This window comes from Octopus sinensis, linkage group LG1, assembly GCF_006345805.1.
Source record: "Octopus sinensis linkage group LG1, ASM634580v1, whole genome shotgun sequence".
Lineage (NCBI taxonomy): Eukaryota > Metazoa > Mollusca > Cephalopoda > Octopoda > Octopodidae > Octopus > Octopus sinensis.
In genome coordinates, this window is record NC_042997.1 from 87,625,542 (window position 1) to 87,648,767 (window position 23,226).

At 33.1% G+C, this 23,226-nt stretch overlaps 1 long non-coding RNA gene across 1 annotated transcript; it reads right to left on the minus strand.

The window, feature by feature from the left end:
* Window positions 1-218: 218 nt before the first annotated feature.
* LOC118766299 lies at window positions 219-22,549 on the minus strand. The gene is made up of 4 exons (XR_005002222.1): window positions 22,537-22,549; window positions 13,492-13,501; window positions 4,158-4,165; window positions 219-380 (listed from the first exon to the last, which is right to left on the minus strand). It is a non-coding gene; the product is annotated as an uncharacterized LOC118766299 (long non-coding RNA).
* Window positions 22,550-23,226: the final 677 nt, after the last annotated feature.

The window sequence follows — 23,226 nt, forward strand, 5'->3', positions numbered from 1 at the left end:
TGGTTGTTGTTTTTGTGGTCATTTGTGAAGTTACTGTATGTGTGTTTGTGTGTGTATATGGGTTTGCTTACTATATTGTTTGCATTTCTGCCCTTTATATAGTTTTTTTTTACTTATCTCTGTTTCTTATATTTATCATAGGTATGTACATGTTTGTCTTTTGTGTGTGTATTACACTGTTGGTACGTGTTACTCCTTTTTGTTTTCTCCTTTGTTGCATGGTGTGGTGGTGGTGGTGTTATTATTCCATTTGTATTTTCTGTTAAGGCTTGGTCTGTCTATTAGTATGTGTGTGGCCTCTGTAATCTATCTAAGTGTTGTGTCAGTTCTATGCATTGATAATACCTTAACATCTATGTTATTAACTGAGCCTCTATGTTCTGCTTGAGCATGTTGGTAGAGCACTGATGAGCCTTTCTTCTCTTTGAGCTCTTCAGCATGCAGTATAAGGGAGCAGGTAGGGGAACACTGGTAGGAGCTCAAAGAGAAGAAAGACTCATCAGTACTTGACCAACATGCTCAAGTAGAACATAAAGATTTGGTTAATAACATAGAGGTTAAGGTATTATCAACTTGGTGGAATTTGAACTCAAAACCTAATGGCAGACGAAACACTGCTAAGCATTTCATCTGGTGTGCTAATGATTCTGCTTGCTCATCACCTTAATATAATATAATAATATAACAAATGTGAACGTCAGTGCATCAGTGTGTCACACTTTTTCAACTTTACTCCTAGAGGCAGTAGCCCAACATATACCATTTTTGAATCTGGTTGACTCCATGAGTAAATTAAAAACATTCCAGGCTGAATCCAGACCCACAATCCTGAAATTTTGGATTCCCAAGTTTTCATTACTGTGATTGCTTACGGTGACTTTTTTATATAACAATTTTTATAATCTAAATTAAAAACATTCCAAGCCAAATCTGGACCTGCAATCCTGAAATTTTGGATTCCTATGGTTTCATTACTGCGATTATTTTAGGCGATTTTTTTACATGATTTCTTCCCACGAATATGATCATTTAGATATGACTCAGGAGAAAGCAATTGCAATAAATTTTCCAAAACAAGTTAGTGATCTGTTTGCAGATCTTCCTATTCCTCTCAGTGAAAGTGAAAATAAAGAGGCTTAAAAGAGTTATTAAACAATATTGTTGAATGAGGAATATGAGTAGGAGAGTGAGAATTAATTAACAGAGAGCAAGCTACAGAAATAAGTTTGATCATGCTAATTAGTAAAGTTAGTAAAGTTACTTCTTCAGTCATACTGCAGGTTTCCCAGTTTCATGGCATATATATTCCTCACCTGGACAAGATGCTGGTCTATTGCAAGATTACATGTTTTTGCCAGCTGAGTGGACTGGGGCAACATGAAATGAAGTGTTTTGCTCAAGAACACATGTTGCCTGGTCCAGGAATCAAAACCACAATCTTATGATCATGACTCCAACACCCCTCGCCACTAAGCCACGCACTTCCATGATCATGCTAATTACATACATAGGTAACATATCATCATCATCATCATCATCATCAACCTTTGGACATTACAGTCTTAAGTCCCAATACTTGCGGGGTTGGTTAAGTGGTTTCCATGGCTTATAAATGAATGAGATCACAACATATCCTTTGAAAAGAGTTACTCATTTACCCCTGAGTGGACTGGAGCAACATTAAATGAAGTGTTTTGCTAAGATGGAACCCTGACATATACTACTGTTATGGGTCAAAACAGACCTGGGAGTAATGGTAATTAAGGAACGGCTCCATGACCCCACAATTCCAGAACTCCCAAACTGGACCCTCACCACTAGACACAGTTTAATGTCATACCTTGGCTGTATGGATGGATGTACATGCATACACATGAATCCCCATTTGACATCAGTTTGGTGAGAAAAATACTGGAGAGACAAAATATTTATGGACCATTTATGATGAATTTTAAATATACATACAACTTTAAACCTATTACTTGTAGAGTGACAAAACTTTTTTCTTTGATGAAAAGAACAAGGCACTTGATTGTTGTTGATCTAAATAAACTTTAAAACTCCAATCAATGGGAGAGAGAGAGAGAGAGAGAGAGAGAGAGAGAGAGAGAGAGAGAGAGAGAGAGAGAGAGAAACAAACTACACATACAATATATATAGAAAGACAGAAAGATATGCAGATGATGCATATATAATTAGCATTTGATATCGTTTTACACCCACTTTTCCTTACATGTATGAGTTGGATGTTTTTACTGAATTAGTGTTTTACAGCCAAATTCCTTTTCTATTATGAACTCTCATCAACTTCTTCAAGTATCACTTGAAAAGGAAGGTGAGAGTAGAGAAGGAAGTTTTGTCTAGCGAATGCTTCAACAAAAGATGGGTGAATGTAGCAAGGATAGCATGTGTGAATGATGGAGCCACCTTGAGCATGATCCTATGAACCAGAAAAAAACATAGAGAAAAAGAGAGTTACCTACTTGTAAATGTGTTATTGTATGACATTATTGCCCAAGGTTACTGTGGTCTTTTCGTAGGTTTTTCTTTCCACAGATAAACCTCCCCCACTTTTGGGAACTTTTTGTACTATTTCGACTTTTGTATATCCCTTTTGATCGTTGTTCCTATTTATATTTATTTTTTGTTTGTTTTTGCCCCCCTTGAAAAGAAAAAATTCTACATTGTATTTGTCCCTCTATGTTCAAGCCCTGTGTGGCCAATAAAGAAAGTTATTTATCTATCTGCCTGTCTGTCTATCTAGTTATTCATCTATCTGTCTGTCTGACTATCTAGTTACCAATTTGTCTATCTGTCATCTGTTTGTCTAACTATCTGTCTGTCTGTCTGCCTGCCTGCCTGTCCTGACAAAGGTGGTTAAGTGTTAAAACCTGTAACAGCAACTAAACTCTTATTGTCTATTGCCTCTCACACTATTCTGCCATAAGACATTTACCAACATTTAACTATACAGATGCTACATTCATACTTTTAACCATATGTTGCTTGAGATATGCCAATGCATCATAATCATAATATGTCTTCAGGAAATGATTAGTGATTTAACTGCTGGAATGAAAATTGATTCAAATACATTTGCACTATAAAAAGGTTTTATTTCCTCTCTCTCTCTTTCTCTCTCTCTCTCTCTCTTTCTCTCTTTCCCTCTCTCTCCTTCTCTTTGTCTCTCTCTCTGTTAATGCCTTCATTAAATGCATAATGTATAAATTATAAAGTAATTTAATTGTGAAGAGTTGTCCCAGAAGACATTAATTGTCAAATGACTTATAGCTGAAGTTGAAAGGCTGAGTTTAAAAGGAATATTTTTCATATTTAGCATCACATTAGAGTAGAAAATATGCTATGATATTATAATCTGTATGCATTGAAATTTAGATATAAATATGTTTTCTTTGTATTTATGTAGTTCTTTTCAATTATTACTCATGTTTATAAAGATGTTGGACACCAGATCTATTGATATCATATTGACGCTATATCTATCAATGAACATCAAGAACGTGTAAATGAGGAAAACTTGGCTAAGGTATTTAACATCCTCCTTGTGAAAGATCATTTTAATAAAGAATTTATTTGTGTTCAAGGTGTTTATTGATTCACACCACTGAGTCACAATATATTGCTCTTTAATTAAATGGTTTATTCAGGGTGGCTCCTGTGAACTTCTCTGGGCTGGTAAGCTGGAAGGCTGCACCAAACTCAGTGACCCCTGTGAACTTCTCAGATGATTCTCTGTGCCAGCAATATCAATGTGGTCAACATTCATCTTCAACAACTGTAACTTGATGATAACAGTGAAAGGGAGATGGGTTGGGAAAGAAGGGATATGGTTGCACAGAAAATTCTTGAGGTCAAAAGTTTCAGGAAAAAGGATTAGTAAACTATCTAGTGTAAGGGCCTGGATGGGAAGGCATGATATTGGTAATGAAAATAAAAAAGACTGTGTTGGACAGCTTGGCTGAAGGTGTTATGCATCTGAGTTCCTTTCGAGTGTTGGGCCTCACAAAGGCAATGACTGAAACCTATGACATTATGCTGTGCTTGGGAAGAAGACCCATCAATCCAAGCAAAATCACAATTGTGGCAGATATCAGTGACACACAAATGGCACCCGTGCTGGTGGCATGTAAAAGCACCTATTACACTTTCAGAGTGGTTGGCATTAGGAAAGGCATCCAGCCATAGAAAACCATGCCAAATCAGACTGGAGTCTGGTGCAGCCTTCCAACTTACCAGCCCTGGTCAAACTGTCTAACTCATGCCAGTATGGACAACGGATGTTAAATGATGATGATGATGATGATGATGATGATGATGAATTCTTTCAAAGTACACCCTGCTTTGGAAGAACACATGGGAAATGCAGTTCTCAATATAGTTGACTGCAGCAACAACAAAAACAACGGCAGCTAAATCTGAGGAGCAAAGGCCAGTGAAATATCAGTTGCAAAAGTGGTGTGAGGTGGATGGCATCACATCTGTGGGCTAGAAGTTTTGAATGCAGTCTTGGATATCCATGTTTGTACCAGCAGGTTTGTTTTAAATTTGGGAGCTGTGTTCTATTGTGAGTCCCACTTGAGCTTAAAACATTCAACTGTCCACTGATCAGACAATGCTGAAAAAATAAAAGATTCCTATTGATCTTCTTAGCTTAGGAACATTCATGTAAACCTGCAAACTTCCAGTGTAATAATTCAGTATTTTAATATTGGAAAAGTTACTATCTTACAGAGTTTAGTCATGTCTCTTTAGATTTTCTATTCAAATCTTACTGATGATGGCAGGAAAATATTTAAAAAGGCAGGGATGGTGGTGGAGGAAATATAGGTGCAAATGGAATTCTAGAGGCCAACATTTTGGGGAAAGACTGGAAAAGAGGTAGATTCAGATCAACCCAGCAAGATTTAAACAAAGAATAAAGAAACACAACTAAACGCTGAAAGACACTTACCTTTCCAATATTAAAATGCTATATTATCATGCAGGATATTTACTAGCTCAAGTAAATGTTCCTAAGCTAAGAAGATCAATAGAAACCTTTATCTTTTCAACGTTGTGTGATAAGTGGACAGTAGAATGTTTGCTCACCATTATAAGCAGGAAAACTGGACACTATAAATAATCACGTTATCAAATGGGAACTCAAGCCATTTACACGACTCTTTGAATGTAAACTGGAAAATTAAATTGTTAGCTGGTGTAGAGTTTCTTCACGTTGGTTACAGGAATAATATATACTGAAGTGGTATTAGATTGTTACTTTGTGCTGTTGCTGTGCCAAATCCATACTCTTGTGAATTGTGTAGTTACAGAATGTGCTTCCCTCATTTTCACACTATATATGAACCAAGTGGATTAATCTACCACAAAATATGCAGATGGGTAAAGGAAGCATTTAGAGATTGTGGTAAGTAGCTTGTTTATCAACCACATGGTTCCGGGTTCATTCCCACTGCATGGCATCTTGAGCAAGTGTCTTCTACTATAGCCTCGGGCCGACCAAAGCCTTGTGAGTGGATTTGGTAGACAGAAACTGAAAGAAGCCCATCATATATATATATGTATATATATATATATATATATATATATATATATATATGTATATATATATATATATATATATAATATATATATATATGTATATGTATGTGTGTGTCTTTATGTGTTTGTGTTTGTCCCCCAACATCTCTTGACAACTGATACTGGTGTGTTTACGTCCCCGTAACTTAGCGGTTCGGCAAAAGTGACCAATGGAATAAGTACTAGGCTTACAAAGAATAAATCCTGGGGTTGATTTGCTCGACTAAAGGTGGTGCTCCAGCGTAGCCACAGTCAAATGACTGAAACAAGTAAAAGAGTAAAGAGTAAAGAGTATATATATTATGCATAAACACACACACACACACACACACATTCTTTTATTTTTTCTATGTGTTTCAGCCTGATGGCTGTGGCAATATAAGCATATATATATATACCAGAGTAAGAACATAAACACGAAACAAGGTGGAAAAAATTGTACTCGAATACCAGGGGTAGAGTAATATGCTTTATTAAAAAGCAGCAAAAAAATCACAGAGTTTCACATTCTGTTTGTCGGACAATTTTGTTTAGAATGGAGCAAGGTAGAGTTATATGCAGAATTACAATTACTTTGATAGATACACATTTGAAAATGGTTTTGATTAATTGGTCCTTTCATCTAACAGTCTTTTCAATAACCAGTTGCATGAAATTACAATTGCAGTTTAAAATCATATTGTTATAAAATTGAAGAAAACCTTAAATCAAAAATAGCTTATGTATATATATATATATATATATATACACACACACACAAAATGAGAAAAGATGGAAATAAAATTAATAAAAGTTTATTAACATTGACAAGACCAGATCTACAATTGTTTCATTACTGTAGCGTAAAATTAACACAATTTAATTTAATTTAATTAATTTGGTTAATAACTCCAAGTGAGAATATTATCTTCAGGGAAGGATGATATATATATATATATATATATATATATATATATATATATATATATTATATATATATATATATATATATTTATATATATATTGTTATCATTATTATTATCTCTCTTTCATTCAGCGTCTTTTTCCCAGTCATCTTGTCATGTTGGACTGTAGAACACTGCACACTTTTTCTCTCTTTGATTGTTTTCATTCTCTCTCCATTTTCCCCCTCTTAATCCTTTCTGTCAAAGAGTGTAGGCTCAAAATTTAAAAGACTTTTCCATTTTTCCCAAGCATTAAACTAATACACCTGCTTGTTGTTCCTACACCTGTCTTCATATTTTGTTTTCTGTAAATTTGAACTATATATGTATATATAAGCATTATCAATATGACATAATGTACGTGCATTAAATACTTTGAAGCTGCAGTATTTATCTTGAGTAGATCCCTTTAAAGACAGATTATGTTTAAAAGAACAACATGTCTCAAAGATCGGTGAAATGAATTGCCCTGGAAGTGAAAGGGAGTAACAAATATCAATATTTTGTGTCGTTTCTGCTCCTCAGTTCCACAAATTCATACACCACAGAAATTACTTGCTTTGGCTGGTATGTAAGTTCCTTGAAACAAAAATTCTAATTTTGTTTTCCTTGTGTAACATGTTTGCAAATAACTTTTACACTATTATATACATACCTTCAGCTGTCTGAAGCATGTTGTTTTGGTGGTGGATGAGTGTGTGGCCCTGAAGAGTGGAAATGACTGTGAAATATCAATATCTGTTACTCTCTTTCAATTCTGGGACAGTTTTGTTTCCCCTAGCTTTGAGATATACTGTGTTTTTAAACACAATACTTCTTCAAAAAAGGGTTTACTCTGGATGATATGCCTGAGCTTCACTGTGTTTAACAATACACATACATTGTCCATCATATTGATAATGATTACATAATTTAAGCCACTTCAAATTATATATATAATTATATATATATATATATATATATATATATATACATATCTATCTATCTATCTATCTATCTATCTATATATATATATATATATATATATATATGCATACATACATATATATGTATGTATATACATATATACATATGCATATATACATGCATATATATGTATGTGTATGTATATATATACATATATTTATATGTATGTATTTATGTATATACATATACATATATAGATACACACACACACACACACACACTGAGAAAAAGAAAAGAACATTAAAATGTGTATAAACTGTAGAATCTGAAATATGCCCTTTATGATGGTCACCAGTTTAAATATATAGTCATAGCTATCAAATGCTTATATAATCATAGAAACATTGTGTATTTCTTGAGATATGCATTTCCAATAAACAATTCACAACAACCTACAACTACCCATATGAATCAAGCAGATTGGCTATTGCCAGCAGTAATGCATTTTGCAAGATATTGCCACTTATTTTTTTTATAGATTTACAATTACAAGCCTTATTCCTTTTTAACATTTGCAGGTCATCAATCTTTCCTGTTTATGCTTCAATACTGTGTAGATCTTACAATGAAACTACTGCACATAGCATGCATTGTGTACATAGAGAAAAACCATTTAATCAATAAAATTAGAAAGTGTTCTAAATATTTTCCAACCTCTGTAGATCTTAAATATCACATTACTCCTAACTCTTATCATTGAGAGAGAAACATTATTTGATACTTCGACTGAGTTAGTGTTATTGTATGCACACTTCTACATTCAATTAGCTATGAAATTTTTCTTGGACTAAATATGATTGTTCTCTGTTTCATTTACCTGAAATTGAAATTCAAATTTTTTCTTCTTTTTGTAATTAGATTTTACATTCACAGGACTGTAATTTGATTAATGTAAATATACTGAGGTTATCCAAAGATATTAATTCTGAATATATCTTCAAAATATTTGAATATATCTTTATTCTATTGCAAGACATTTCATTTTATTGGCTTTTCTTTTTGATTCTAGAGAAAGTATTCACTATGCCCCAAGGAATTTTTACCAATTTTAGCAGAGTCATACTTAGTGTGATTGGCTTTTCAGCTACAGCAGCCTTGTAAAAGTTTAACTTCTTTAAAATATTCTTTCAGATGGAAATTACCATCAAATAAATAATTGTTTTGTTGTTTTTAAAGAATAACAGCTTGGGATTTGCAGACTTTAAACAATGTAAAACCAATTAGTCATGCAATTAATTAAGAGATAACAAGCAACTTTCTGGAGAGGAGTCAAACCAGATGTCATTGTTGTTGTTGTTGCTGTTGTTGTTACTGTTGTTGTTGAGAAGTAATTGTACAATCTTGGTTGAACAGAAATACATCATAAAGGTAACTAATTAAATACTCGCAGCAAATCACAAACTCTTCACCTCAAGTATGTCATTGAACACTTTGAAATTTGGCTGAATGGAATTTGGTAGTACTAAACACTTCCTTTGTTCCTGTATGTCCTTTTCCTTCTTTTACCAAATATATTGATTTTCTCAGAGCCAACAGAAGAAACAGTGAAGGTGACATCAACTTAAAATGTTACACCAAAGTACTGTGTTGATTGCACAATTAATTTATGGTTATGATATATTCTCAACAATGCAAACATTGCATTATGCAAGTTAGTTTCCTTTCCATTCATAGAAGCCACTGTAATAATGATTAATTGATGAGTAAATCCTTTCAACAACCAATGTAAACTTATAGGACAAGTTCTCTTTTCTGGAGAAACATAGAAGGATGTGGTTTGTTGTTGACAACCTTTCTGAAAGTTGGCAGTTTAGATGAGCTGGGGCATGTAGAATTAAGTGGCAACAAAATGCATGCAGTAGATATGAAATAGTTTTCAAGAGTCATTTTAATATCTTATCCATTAAGCCATTTCATGTCTACATTGTCAAATTCTTAACACTCTCTGAAGAGAATATTGTTGCCACTGTTTTCTACTATTCTTATGGCAAATATTGTAGCATCAGGTATAAGTCACTTGTGAGTTAAGACTTTAATTCTCAGTTAAAGCTATTTTATTTCCCTATGTATTTTCTGGTCTTGGCAAAGGAATACATGTTATACTTTACATCTTCTCACCTTAGACATAACCTAGTAACAACAACAACATACTGTTGTATTCTTGATTCAACTCAAAAAGTTGCCAGTTATACTGAGGGCTTTATAAACATGTACAACCACTAGTATTTAGTAGCCTATATCTACAATATTTACCTTGAATATTTCAGCAAAAGACAGCTTCTGTATCATTGATTGGTCAACTAAAAGTATAACTCAAATACCCCTCAATTTCTTCTTTACCATTCTTGAAAACACAGACATGTAAGATACTATATTGTTTAGAGTGCATTGTGTATGGGAAAACGATGAAATGATTGTGACTGAAATATCTTTGATCATAGACCTATAGGGTTACAACTGACTTAGTGTTAAGTGACGGCAACTTTTGTAGTTGCAGATCTTTAAAATGTCATAGATCTCTTACAATCTAAAAACTATACCATTACAGTTGTCAATCCATACCATGCCAATCATCAACCTCATCATTTTCGTTTAACACCAACCATTTTACTGAGTGTACTGGGTGTTTTTATGCAGCACTGATACAGGTGTTTTTATGTGGCATTGGCATGGGATCTTTTTATGTGGCCTACATTATAAATACTATATACTGTGACTTGAACATAACTGCTCAAGGTGCTATGCAGTAGGATTGAACCTGAGACAACATGGTTGGGAAGCAAGCTTTTTAATCACAGAACCACCTCTGAGCCTCTCTCTCTCTCTCTGTATGTATGTATGTATGTATGTATGTATGTGCATGTATTTGTATGTATGTATGAGTGAATGAATGAATGTGTGTGTGTGTATAATAGCTGATATAAGTGTTGGTTGGCTGGGTTATTTCTCCAGTCATGCTTTACATTGAATAGAGCGAGGAGGAGAGGGAGTAAGAGGGATATGAAGAGGCAATGAGTAAAGAGACACTACAAACACACAGTGACAAAGAAAGAATCATAGCCAGAGAAGTAGAAGGAGTAAATGACAGAGTGGTTATGAGAGAATTTATACAAATAGGAAATTTATTTTATTTAATTTTATTTTAAGGTAATGAATATTTTTCTTTTGAAAATTAGAATTCATTTTTATCATTTCTGTATAAGCACCAAGAAATTTAATAAAAGTCAAATTACGATTATTGTATGTATGCTATATTGCCTGATATTATGCATAGAGGCAAAAGTATACTTTGAAAGTTACCTGTTATATAACAAATAACACTTTAGTGTGTGTCATCATCATCATCATTATTATCATCATCATTTAGCATCCTTTTCCATACTTGCATGGGCCAGATGGTTTGACAAAGGCTGGTAAGCTGGAGAGCTGCATTAGGCTCCAGTCATTTCTTTTGGCTTGGTTTTTACAGTTGCATGCCTTTCCTTATGCCAATCTCTCTACAGAATGCACTGGGTGCCTCTTACATGTCACAAATGCCTTTTATATGCCACCGGCATGGGTACCTTTTATGTGTCTCTGGCATGGGTGTGTATATAAGTACATGTATGTTGATATATGGATGAATGGGAGAGGAGAGTTCAATACATGTAGAGGGTACATTAGTGTAGTTAGTGTGGGAGAGAGACAGTTGGGGCGGCACTTTTAAAGGGGCACCACTTTTGGGTCTACTGTTGGCAATATGTATTTTTTGTGAGATCTGGGGGAAACACACACACACTAGCTATGCTAGTGAAAGGGAAGGATTTTATTGAAACTGCGAGTTTGTCTAATTTACCAAAGTTTTTAGCCACTGATCTTTAGGTGAGAACTGTTACAACTTTGTACTGATGGTGCAATTATATCCCTTGGTGTGTGTGTGTGTGTGTATTGCCTAGTACTTGTGTTTCTTCATTGGTTTGCATTTTGCATTTATTGATTGGGTACTTTTCTGGATACTTCTAGCCTCTTCATTGATTATTTAGGTTATTTTTTTGTCTTACATTTGTATTTCTTGTAATTGTTGGCAGAAAGATGTTATAAACATGTATGACATGTTTATGAGTTAAAGATAGAGCTTGTTTTCATTTTTTGTGTGTGTTTGTGTGGTAGGTTTTGGAAGATGGTAAATGTTTCCTTTTTATATAAAGCCAAGTTATTTGGCTGCTGGGGACAAGATTGGACAATTGTCATGTTGATGATGCCAGCTGAGCCAAAAACAATTGTCCACAACTGTCTGCTTATCTCCAGACTACAAGCTTGTCCTTTTGCTTCATGGCATCTCAACATTAGAGAAATCTTGAATTTTGAAATTATCTCCCCTTTTCAAGTGGAGTTGGTCTTAATTGCAATTTGGTCACTATGATAATATCCTCAATATCCTCTAGAAGCAGACAATTTTAATCAATCAAGAATTTATATTGTATATTTGGTATACCTGTATTCATCACATGTATTCACATTGTATATTTGGTATACCTGTATTCATCTTGGTATACCTGTATTCATCTTGGTATGCCCGTATTCATCTGTATTCATGTATGTGTCTGGGGAGAGTCATAGTGCCCTAATATAACATACTTATTTGTTCAATTTCCACGAATTTATTTATTTATTTATTTATTTATTCCAGAAAGCATTTTTGTCATTGCATTTGCAACCGTATCATTGATACTGCCACAAATGCAGCAATGAGAAAGCTTTCTGGAATAAATAAGTAAATAATTGAACTGGTGAGCACATTATATTAAAGCACTCTGAATCTCCCCAGACACAGCAAAATTTGTTTCAGCATACAAATTCACATAAGGAATCTTGCAAAGCAGATACAAAAACGATGTATTCAAATACATACCACAGGCCATTCTGAATTATTTCTCTTACCTAATTTTTGTTTTGAAAAGAGTTGTTTATGAATGGGGTTAGCTGTCAAACTAATTAAGCACATATCTATTGTGTGTAGAATCCAAATTGTAGATATATTCTTAATGAATAGGGTTTCATAGTTCAGTGAGTTTTGGTGTGTTAAAGATTTATTGGGAACTGTTTTTTCATGCTACTTGGCAAGGAAATGGGATTTTGTTTACTTGTTTTGAAAAGAATATTGATGTGTGCGTGCGTGTGGTACTTTGTATTTTCTATGCTTGTATATCTCTACAATTGTGTATGATTGACATGTTTTGAAGGAAATATTTGTGGATATGTGTGCTTGAGTGTGTAGGGTCATCTGGTTTTGATATGTTTGTACGTATGGATATTTGTTATTTTGTCAGTGGTCATGGAATATTTCAAAAATAAGAATGTTTGTGTGTGTGTGTGTGTTTGAGTGAGATAGAGCAAGAGTCTTTTAAATGAAAAGTTTGTGTCAATGTTCACATATGTACATATGTATGTAAGTTTGTATATCCACCATGTGATTGCTTGCCCTGCTAGAAGTAGCAGCCAAATCTCCCTCAGATTACACACCTATCATCTTGGTAAAAGGAGACATTGGCTAGCTAATGTGGTCCGGGGATCTCTAAACACGGGAAAATGAATAAATGAATAAATAAATAAATAAATAAATAAATAAAATAGGATGATCATACTAGGAAGTCCTTGATCATAAATCTGTTATTACAGAGATGAAAAATGTTTTTGTTTCTGTTGGTTGAAATGATATATAAGAATAACTGTCTTAATGGGATTCTATAATACTACACATTTTCTTTGGTCCTGTATGCATGATTTTTACTTTCTTTTACCAAATGAATTGATTTTGTTAGTGCCAATGGAAGAAACTTAAAATGCTGCACCAAATACTGCACTGATTGCGCAATCAATTTATGGTATGGTTGTGCTATATTTTTATTGTTACAAACATTGCACTAGGAAAGCCTGAGATCAAATGCATTCCAGCATGATCTTCCTGTATTGTTCCTTATGTGCATGAACTCCGAACCACATGTCTGTATCTAGATGATGAAGTGCCAGCAATGACAATATCACTACTGCTACCACTACCACTGCTGTTGCCACTGCTGCCACCACTGACTGTTTCTCTCATTTCACATTTTATTCACTTTTTATAAACATTGGTATAACACACATTGAAACATAGATAATTTATTTCATTTTTATAAACATAGAATTCAATGACTGAAACAGAGATAATTCATTTTATGAAATAATGTATAAGTTCTCTTTGTGACAATGTTCAGAATATCCCATTTTATTACCAATGGTAGATTACTGCTATTATGTTTCACATGAACTTTATGACAAACAGCTAATTTGTTTTCATTTTCCCAATAATGTTCATGGGAAATAACTACTTGACTTAAAGTAAAGCAGCTTTCACAGTCAACAAGTTTACTACTTTCTTTCAGAATTAATGATGAATAAAGCTTCATGGATATAAATTTTTTTAATAACATTCCTCTTTATTATCTAAAATTTCTGCAAAAGATCTTCATTGATTATTTCTGTGTAGATTTGAAATGTAAAAAATACAAAAACAAAAAAAGTAGCTAGAAACAAACCTTATAATCAAATAAAAAAACATATGAGATGCAAGCATAGAGCTACTTGTATAATTGTAAAAATGAACCATACAATATTAGATATACCAGCATTGAATAATGGATTAGTCCCTCAGTTCATTTTACATACAGATGTTATAAAATATAAAGGAAGAATTTATGAAAGAGAAAGTAAACTACTAAATGGAAATAATTGGATTCTAAAAGAAAAGTTTTAATTGAATAATTCGAATAATTTTGCTTAATTGCTGTTAGCACCTGTGATATCATCCTCATTAAAGGTGGCGAGCTGGCAGAAACATTAGCACGTTGGGCGAAATGCTTAGCGGTATTTCATCTGTCTTTATGCTCTGAGTTTAAATTCCGGCGAAGTCGACTTTGCCTTTCGAGGTTAATAAATTAAGTACCAGTTGTGTACCAGGGTCGATCTAATTGACTAGTACCCTCCCACCAAATTTCGGGCCTTGTGCCTAGAGTAGAAAAGAATATTATCCCCATTATCATATTAGCATTTTTGCATCACTGAAGCCTGGATTTGCATATGTGATATTCCAGGCTATAATAACTGTTGATTCCTCTTCAGGCTTTCCTTTAACAAATTTACATACATATGTACATATATAAACATTCACATAAACTTTCTAGTATAAAAATGTAGGCTTTCTAGTATAAAAACGAAAGTTTTTTTGTTTGTTATGTTAGAATATAGCAAAGACATCGCAAGTGAGAAGTGTCAGATAACCCTTTAGCATTCAAACTGGCCATATCCAGCTCAAATATCTGACCTGTTTTATATTCAAACTGACCAGATCCAGCTTCTCACTCCTATCCAACAATACCATTCTAAAAATAAACAGTCACATCATTGAAATCTTGAAGTTACAAGATAATGTGAATAAATAAACATTACGTTTGACGGAATAATTTGAATGCTAAGGGGTTAACCTACTATTTCTTTCAGATTGATTAAATATATATATATATATATATATATATATACTTATAATTTGAGGATATATATACTTATAAATTGAGGATATAATCATTAAAATGATTATATCAATGGCTGTAGTTTAAAAAAACAACCATATCAGTAAAATTAGTTTTGAAGTACATAATTATAATTAAGGGTGCTGGAATATCAGGGCCTATACACTAGAAGTAGATGTCAAATATCTACAATCCACTCTAAAATTATAAATGTAGGTATTTGACATCTACTTCTAGGATATAAGCACTGACATTCCAGCGCCCTTAATCATTAATATATTTTTATAATTATGTACTTAAATATATATATATATATATATATATATATATATGCATACATATATACGCATAATGAGTAAAGATCCTCTTTGGTCATGAATGACCATAAGATTGCACCTAGAAAGTTATTCTCTGAGGTACAAGTCTGGGCACAAAGTTGTTAATGGAAGACCAGCAGTCGCCCATGCATACCATTCTCTCCTCTCCAATGTTATCCAAGGGAAAGGTGAAGGCTAATATAGCTTGTCACCAGTGATGTCACAACTCATTTCTACTGCTGGGTGAACTGGAGAAATGGAAATAAAGTGTCTTGCTCAAGAACACAACACACAGCCCAGTCTGGAATCAAACTCACTACCTCATGGTTGTGAGCCTGATTCTCTAACCATTGAGTCATGCTCATGTAATTAAAACATGTTGTTGGCGATTTCTTTTCCTTCTTTGGACTTTTCCCTTTTTCCTTTCTGACAAAGAGCTATGCTCAAAATGTCAAACTCTCAATTTTCACTGAGCATCAAGCTAATACATTTCTTGTGCACATCCTCTTTTTGTCCGTTAATTTTACTCATTTATTTGAATTCATAGTTTATTTATCAATAATTGATAGTATATATATATATATATATATATATATATATATATACAAAATTTAGAGGAATGACCACTAATAGTGGACAGCCTGTATGCTAGAAATAGACGTCAAACTTGCCATTTTACCATGAAGAATGTGTTCTCAAGAAAAAATTCTGCAAAAAACCAAAGTGTATATATATATATATATATACTGTGTGTTTGTGTGTGTGAAGACTTAGAAAAAAAGACACAGTTAAAGAAAGGTGGGGAGAAGAGGGACTGACAACAACAGTAGCATTCAATGTCATTTAAACAAAAAACAAGATTGTGAGGAGGCAGGGAGGTATTTAGTTTAGTTATAATAATGATATTATGATATTGATATTTACTTGAGATAAACAAACTTTAAATAAGTTTGAGAGGATCATAACCATAATTTTTATATCCAAATAGTTATATAAATACACACATGTGCACCCATCCTTTTATTCTCTTATGTGTTCAGCCCAAAAGCTGTGACCATGCTGGGGCACTGCCAGTATTATCATCTTTTCAATAACCATTCTTTTGTGATTGGCTTTTGGTAAATGAAGGAATTTAGTGTTGCTGCCTTCTCTTGAGTTTCTTGCTGTGATATAGGTCCATCTGGGACTTTGGACAGCAGGAGATTAAGTTTTTCTCTTGGAAACATCTTTGCTCATTCTATGTAGATCTCTCAGATTTTTTGTTAAGATATTAAATAGCTGTGAGGTTTGAATCCCAAGCTATTGCAGTACATAGTCCTCACTCTAGGCAGGATGGGTGGGACCTTTGGAACAGGGTAGGTCCAGTTTGGGGGCTGGTATAACTTTCAATGTCAAAGTTTGGTGCCAACTCCTCTAGGATCTTCCATATGTGTATCCCCACAGATCTCTCCTGTCTTTGTTCCAGGGAGTAGAGTCATAACTCTTTCTGTCTCTTCCAGTTGCTCAGTTGTTCTATTGAAGCAATTTTCCTAGTGTAGCACTACCGAGCTGCCTCAAGTTCCAGTATTAACTTGACACTGTTGGCTCCAGTCTGATCTGGCAGTGTTTCTACAGCTGGATGCCCTTCCTAACGCCAACCACTCAGTGTTTATATATATATATATCATACCGGCCTCCCCCATTATATATATATATATATATATATATAGACAATAAGAAATGGAGCAATAAACAGTGAGAAATGGATCGTTGGGGTTATAAAGTCATCATTTAATTAAGAAGAGAGTATGTTTACAGCTGTTTCAGTATATCAAGCTGGGATAAACTTGCATTTACCTCATTGCAATTGATAGACATGATTGGAATGATTATATGGAAAAGATAAATAGAAGGAAAATAGAAAGAAAATGTGAGGAAGAGAAAGGAAAAAAGGAAAAATGTTTGTTAATTAATATAACACCAATGTTTATAAATTGTAACACCAACGATCCACTTCTCATTGTTAATTATTGCTCCATTTCTTATCTTTATATATGTTAAATCATGGTTTACCTTTTAAATTACCTACTACTGTATACCTTATAACAAGGACCATACATACTGAGGTAATATCAGGAGTGCCTGTGGATATACATTTATCCCTTAGATGGTTACATTACCTCTAACTTATATAGTACACTATATATATATATATATGTAGAGACTCATTAAAATCCCTATATAGTTTATACATATATATATATATATATATAAATAAATCATATATGGATTTTAATGAGTCCTGATATGTTGGGTATTAACATATTTATAATGTTTTTATATGTATTTCAATTTGTCTTGTTATGGTTAATAACACACCAATTATCTTGTAGATTTAAAAATAGCTTAGTTAAGTGTATAAACCCTGAGGAACAGCACAGTACCAACAATGAGATACAAACTGTTACGTATGTTGGAAGACTTGTATCTGAGGCAACAGATTTTTTGCACATAATTTTTTTCCTCTTCCAGAACAAATTTCCTATAGAACCACACATTGCCATTTTGCCTTCATAATAAACTGCAAGAGATCAAATTGAACATCAACAAAAACAATAATACATGTTAAAAATATGCATTCAACACTAAGGAAAATATTTACAGCTATCAATATATATTTATATAAAGCTGTATGGGCAAAGAAAATATTGCTTTATTTTATATTATATAGCTTTATTTTAGATAATATATGTTTATTCTGTTAATTATAACTTTATTTTTACTAAATATATTTTTACTTGTTACTGTACATATTTTGTTGATAGTAGAAGGATGGAAGTAGAAAGAAATGTTTACCATTACACTGATGACTTCAGGACCATGTGATATTAAACAAGTTAAACAATCTTTTCCTGGTTCCTATTGTTCAAATTAATAGCACAACAATGTTCTCCTCAAATTCATTTAGATTAAATTGTTTATCAAATAGAATACTTCTGCTGGATAAAGTTATATTCAGCTTACTTAGTGCATTGGCTGCAAACCATGGAAATCTTATACTGAAGCAATTAAATGTTGTTGTTGCTGCTTATTTGCAGATCTCGATGACTAAAGATGTTCCATCTGGGAACGACCTATTATTCGTCACTATATTCAACATTAGTTGTTACACCTAGCAAAACAAATGACCACCCAGAGGTATGTTTGAAATACTGCTACTGCTGAGTATCTAGGGGTTTGTGGTGGCACAGAACTGTTGCTATCAAAGCTGTTATTGGTGTTACTATTTCTACCATTGCTACTTGTGTAGACAATATAGCAATGACGTTCAAGTGGCTGGTGACAAAATACTGTTGTAATTGCTAGTATTGCTGTTGCCAGTTCTTAAATATATTCTTTTCATATATTCTTGTAGATATTTCCTTGGAAACAGTGACTACGAGCCAGTTCAATTCTTAGTTGAATTTAGTTGAGTTAGATCAATGATGCCTTTGGGAAATGTGAAAAAACTAAAGCAAATAAAATAATTTCTTCTCATTTCACCACTGTCATTGTTGCTTGTACCTGCTTCACAAGTGATTTGAAGAGAGGCCAGATACTAAATAAAATAATTTCACCACAGTGGAGTTGTACTGGCCATCTAAAACATACATATATCTTTAAATCTACTTTTTATCACTTTTTTGACAATAATCTATGGCATTAAGTATTAAAGTCTTTTATTATATATTTATGACTTGGTCATTGATATTCCATTCCACTGAATCTGTTAAAGTCTGTTCATGGCTAGTTCTTACAGGATGATAGCTTCAATATATTTGAATTTCTTTGCTTTCTTTTCTCCATCTATTTCTCCATTCCTCTCTTTCTCTTTTCCAAACTCACATACTCTCTTATTCACCTTCTCTTATTCCATGTTTTTCCCTTACTTTTTCTCTTTTACAGTGTCTTATGATATAGGAGTTATTTCTTTGCTATATCAAAGTTCCTTCCATTTACATTGCTTTAAACCAATGTATTTACAGGCTTATGCCTCTGTAGCAAGCTACCTTCTAATGCAATAAATACACTTAATCAAATTACTGTGCCATTGCAGTTTTGAGTTTCAATTAAATTAATAAAGATTTCTTTTGATTAAGTACAAGACATACTTTCCAGGTAAAGCAGTTTGATAAAATGATTTAGCTACAGTAAATCAACAGGGGCTAATTTAATTAATATTATGCTTATTATGATGGAATTACTGACACTTAGTTTATTGAACTTTGCGAAATGAATTATAAAGTTGATAAGTATAAAATTTCAATCTAGAATAGCAAATCACTGAACTAGATCACAGAAAACAGCAAGTGGATGCTGGGATAAGCTGCAACATATCTATCTTACTACTCTGTGACCGATATTATATATAGGAATATGTGGTCACATCAACCTAACCTATCACTAATACTCAAACAATTTCCTCTCTATCAATAGCCTGGAGGTTGTTTTCCTAAGTTATGACTTAGGTGATTCAACAGAAAATAATAAATCTAAGATAGATAATTTAATCTTAACTGGATTTAGTGTCAAATCCCACCCACTGCATTTAAATTAAATATTGAATAATTAATCAACTGGAAAGTATTTGAAACAGCTCTCTATAAAGTTGAGTTTGAATATGTTGTTTGATTTCAAAGAAATATGTAATTAATAATGGAACAAACTAATTAGCTTTCTGAACACCTACTCTTAGAAACTGATGTGTCTTCAAATTCTAATTCTGCTTTGATGTAAGCCACCAATAAAACAATAAACAATAATAAAAACTATTTAAGATTTTACTTTTCATTATATGCAAATATGTAGAAACTCATTGATAAATTTATCTCTGCTTTTCTTATGGTAAGAAGCTAAAATCAGTGAAGTATGTTAACATTCAAATAATTAAAGATTGTAAAGTAGAATTGAGAGTTGTAGATGGCTGAGTTAAAACGCAAAAACTTCATATGGTACTGGTTCATTGAACTAATTCTTTAACTTGTGTAGCATTATATCCTTGACAAAAATAATTGACTCACTAAGTTTCGGTTCACTTAATAGTGAAGAGGCATTCTTGAAAGACAAAATTCTCGCACTTAAGAGATAGAAAGACAGTAGGATTAGTGAGTGTTTTGTTAGCTTTCAGTGCTGAGCTTAAATACTCTAAAGAATTTAGTAAATGGAAGAGAAAAACCATGGCAAAATATCTTGTATCACTCTATGAAGAGAATTCCTGTTGTATTAAGATAACCTCAACATGTCATGGTAACATGTTACTTTTATGTTAATAGAGAAGCCGAATCACAAAGTGGATATAGTTTTGAGCCACTAGGTCTTAATTCATGAGTTTAACCCTTTAGCATTCAAATTACTCAGTCAAATGTAATACTTATTAGACTACCCATGATCTGTTGGGTCACTGGGGAAATCTGAGTTTCCCAGCAATGGAGTTTTGTTTTGTGGGTTTTTTTTCTTTTCATGTTATTTTGCATGCTTTCAATGAATGTGACATCGAAATCACTTGTAAACGGCTCCTTTCCCCAGAAAAGGAAAGATTTGGCTGCTATTTCTTGCACGCCCTGCTATCACGTAACAGGTATTTTGGGTCCTTTATCGCAAATAGTTGTTACGTGGTAGCAGGGCTTACCAGAAATAGCAGCCAAATCTTTGGAGGTGAGATACGTTGAATGTACTTGAAAGAAACCTATGGAAAAAAACTATTTCACACCGATGTTACAAATGGGTCTTTTATGAAATATTTACTGTATTTTTAAAGTCATTTTCCCTTAAAAATATTTTGCCTATCATAATGGGTCTAATGGAAAGGTTAGAGTTTCTTCCCTCTCAGGGTGAAGTTATTTTCGGAGTATTTTCCCATTATGAACTGTTTTTGGTATTTATACCACAAAAACCCACAAATCTCAATAACTACTGGTCCGATTTATGTGAAACCTGTTTTATTCCATTCATATTCACATTTCAGTGTCACTTTACTTTCAAAGTATTTTCCCATTATGCACCAGTTTGGCTGTGTAACATTGCAAGCAAGCAAGACTGAACCTCACTTTTAATACTATATAGATTTATTCACCTTCTTTTGAATTGAACATGCACAATCTTGTAGCTTTGAGATTTTGATGATGTGATTGTGCATTTTTAAAATGACATTATAGGGTAAGCTATCAGAAGCCAAAACCGACCATTTTGAATATAAATCAAGTAGAACATTTTGGCCAGATATGGCCATTTTAAATACTAAGGGGTTAAATACACTGCAAATATTCAGGATTGTCTGGGAAATGTTGGATACATTGCATGTGATAGACTGACATTGTTTTTCAGAGGGATAGAACTAAGAGTTGAAGCACCAGGAGGCTTTTAATTTGCATTTACATATTGTTGACAAGTGTCACTGAGGCTATATCTTGTCATAGTTTTCTCAGTGTATTACTGATATAAAGCATCAAATCTAGCATCTATATAATTTATAATAAGCCAAAATTGCATTTTGAACTTGAATTCATCTTTAAATGTGGTGCAAGATATGGCTGAATATAAATTAAAATATAGTTTATTTTTTATCACTCTTCATGTTGTATGGTTAAAAGTAATGAGTGTAGAAGAGCTTGAGGAAATAGAAATAGCATTGAGGTGTCTGGGAAAAAGATCATGTGCTTCATGCTGCAAATGCCAGGAAAGATGTGATAGGAAAAAATTTGAAAGGCCACAAAGAAGTCGATATAATAAAATGAATGCCAAAACTAAAATAGAAATCATCAACTGTTTGGCTATCCATCCATGCAGTAACATACAGATTCAGTGTGATAAATTAGAAGCCAAATAAGATTTAAAAACTGAATGAATGAAAAAGTACTCTTTTTGCATACTCCAGGAAAAAAAAAGTGGGGCCAAAATCTGGAATGCATTGAGGATAGACTAGAATAGAAAACCTTTATTGCCATTTGTAGCTATTTGTAGCTATTCAAAATGTGGTAGAATATGAAAGATATATAGAGAAAATAAGTGGTTAAGACAGATAAGATAAGAGAAAGTAATAGTGTTTACCTGACAGGCTAGATTTACTGAAAAATATGCAAAGAAGGAAACATTATGACTAATGAAAAGTAGTATATATATATGTACAGACACACACACACACACACACACACACACATATGTAAAGTAAACATGGTTTTAGAAGGTAGATAGTAGAACTGTTGATATGTCTGTACGTTCATACAGTAAGATAAGAGCTCTCTATAATTGTCAAAATTATAATAATCCTGAGTTGAATATCTGGTAAAATGGCAAACTCCTCTGATAAAAAAAAAATTCATTGGCAATATCAGTATGAGGAATAAGCATATGAAATAGGAAGATTTGATAAAGTAAAAGTCAAATGCTGTTGTAATAAAAGTTATTACTATTGCTAAGTAGAAGTGAAAGCATTTGGGTCTCAGTTGGTTTCAACAATGTGTATTTAGTTGCTCAATGAACTGGTCATTGAATTTGCAAGTAGGTATTTGAGTATTTCATAAATATGTGCATTATTGCTGTGAACTCCAAGCAGAATCAGTGTAGCACAGTATATGACAAGCTTTTTTCTTTGAATCACAGGTACAATTCAGCTAATAGATTTCCACACTGTTCCCTTCTATCAATTTCACTTATGAGAGTTAAATCAAACCAAGGCTATGATGTTTATGTGTTGGGATCAAATTTTGTTATTGTGTAGTAAACCTTTCAACCATTCAGTCTAGCAGCAGCTGTATGCAAAGTTTTCTATGAAGGTGCATGGCTTAGTGGTTGAGGTCTTCAGCTCATGATCATAAGGTTGTGTGCTTGGTTCCT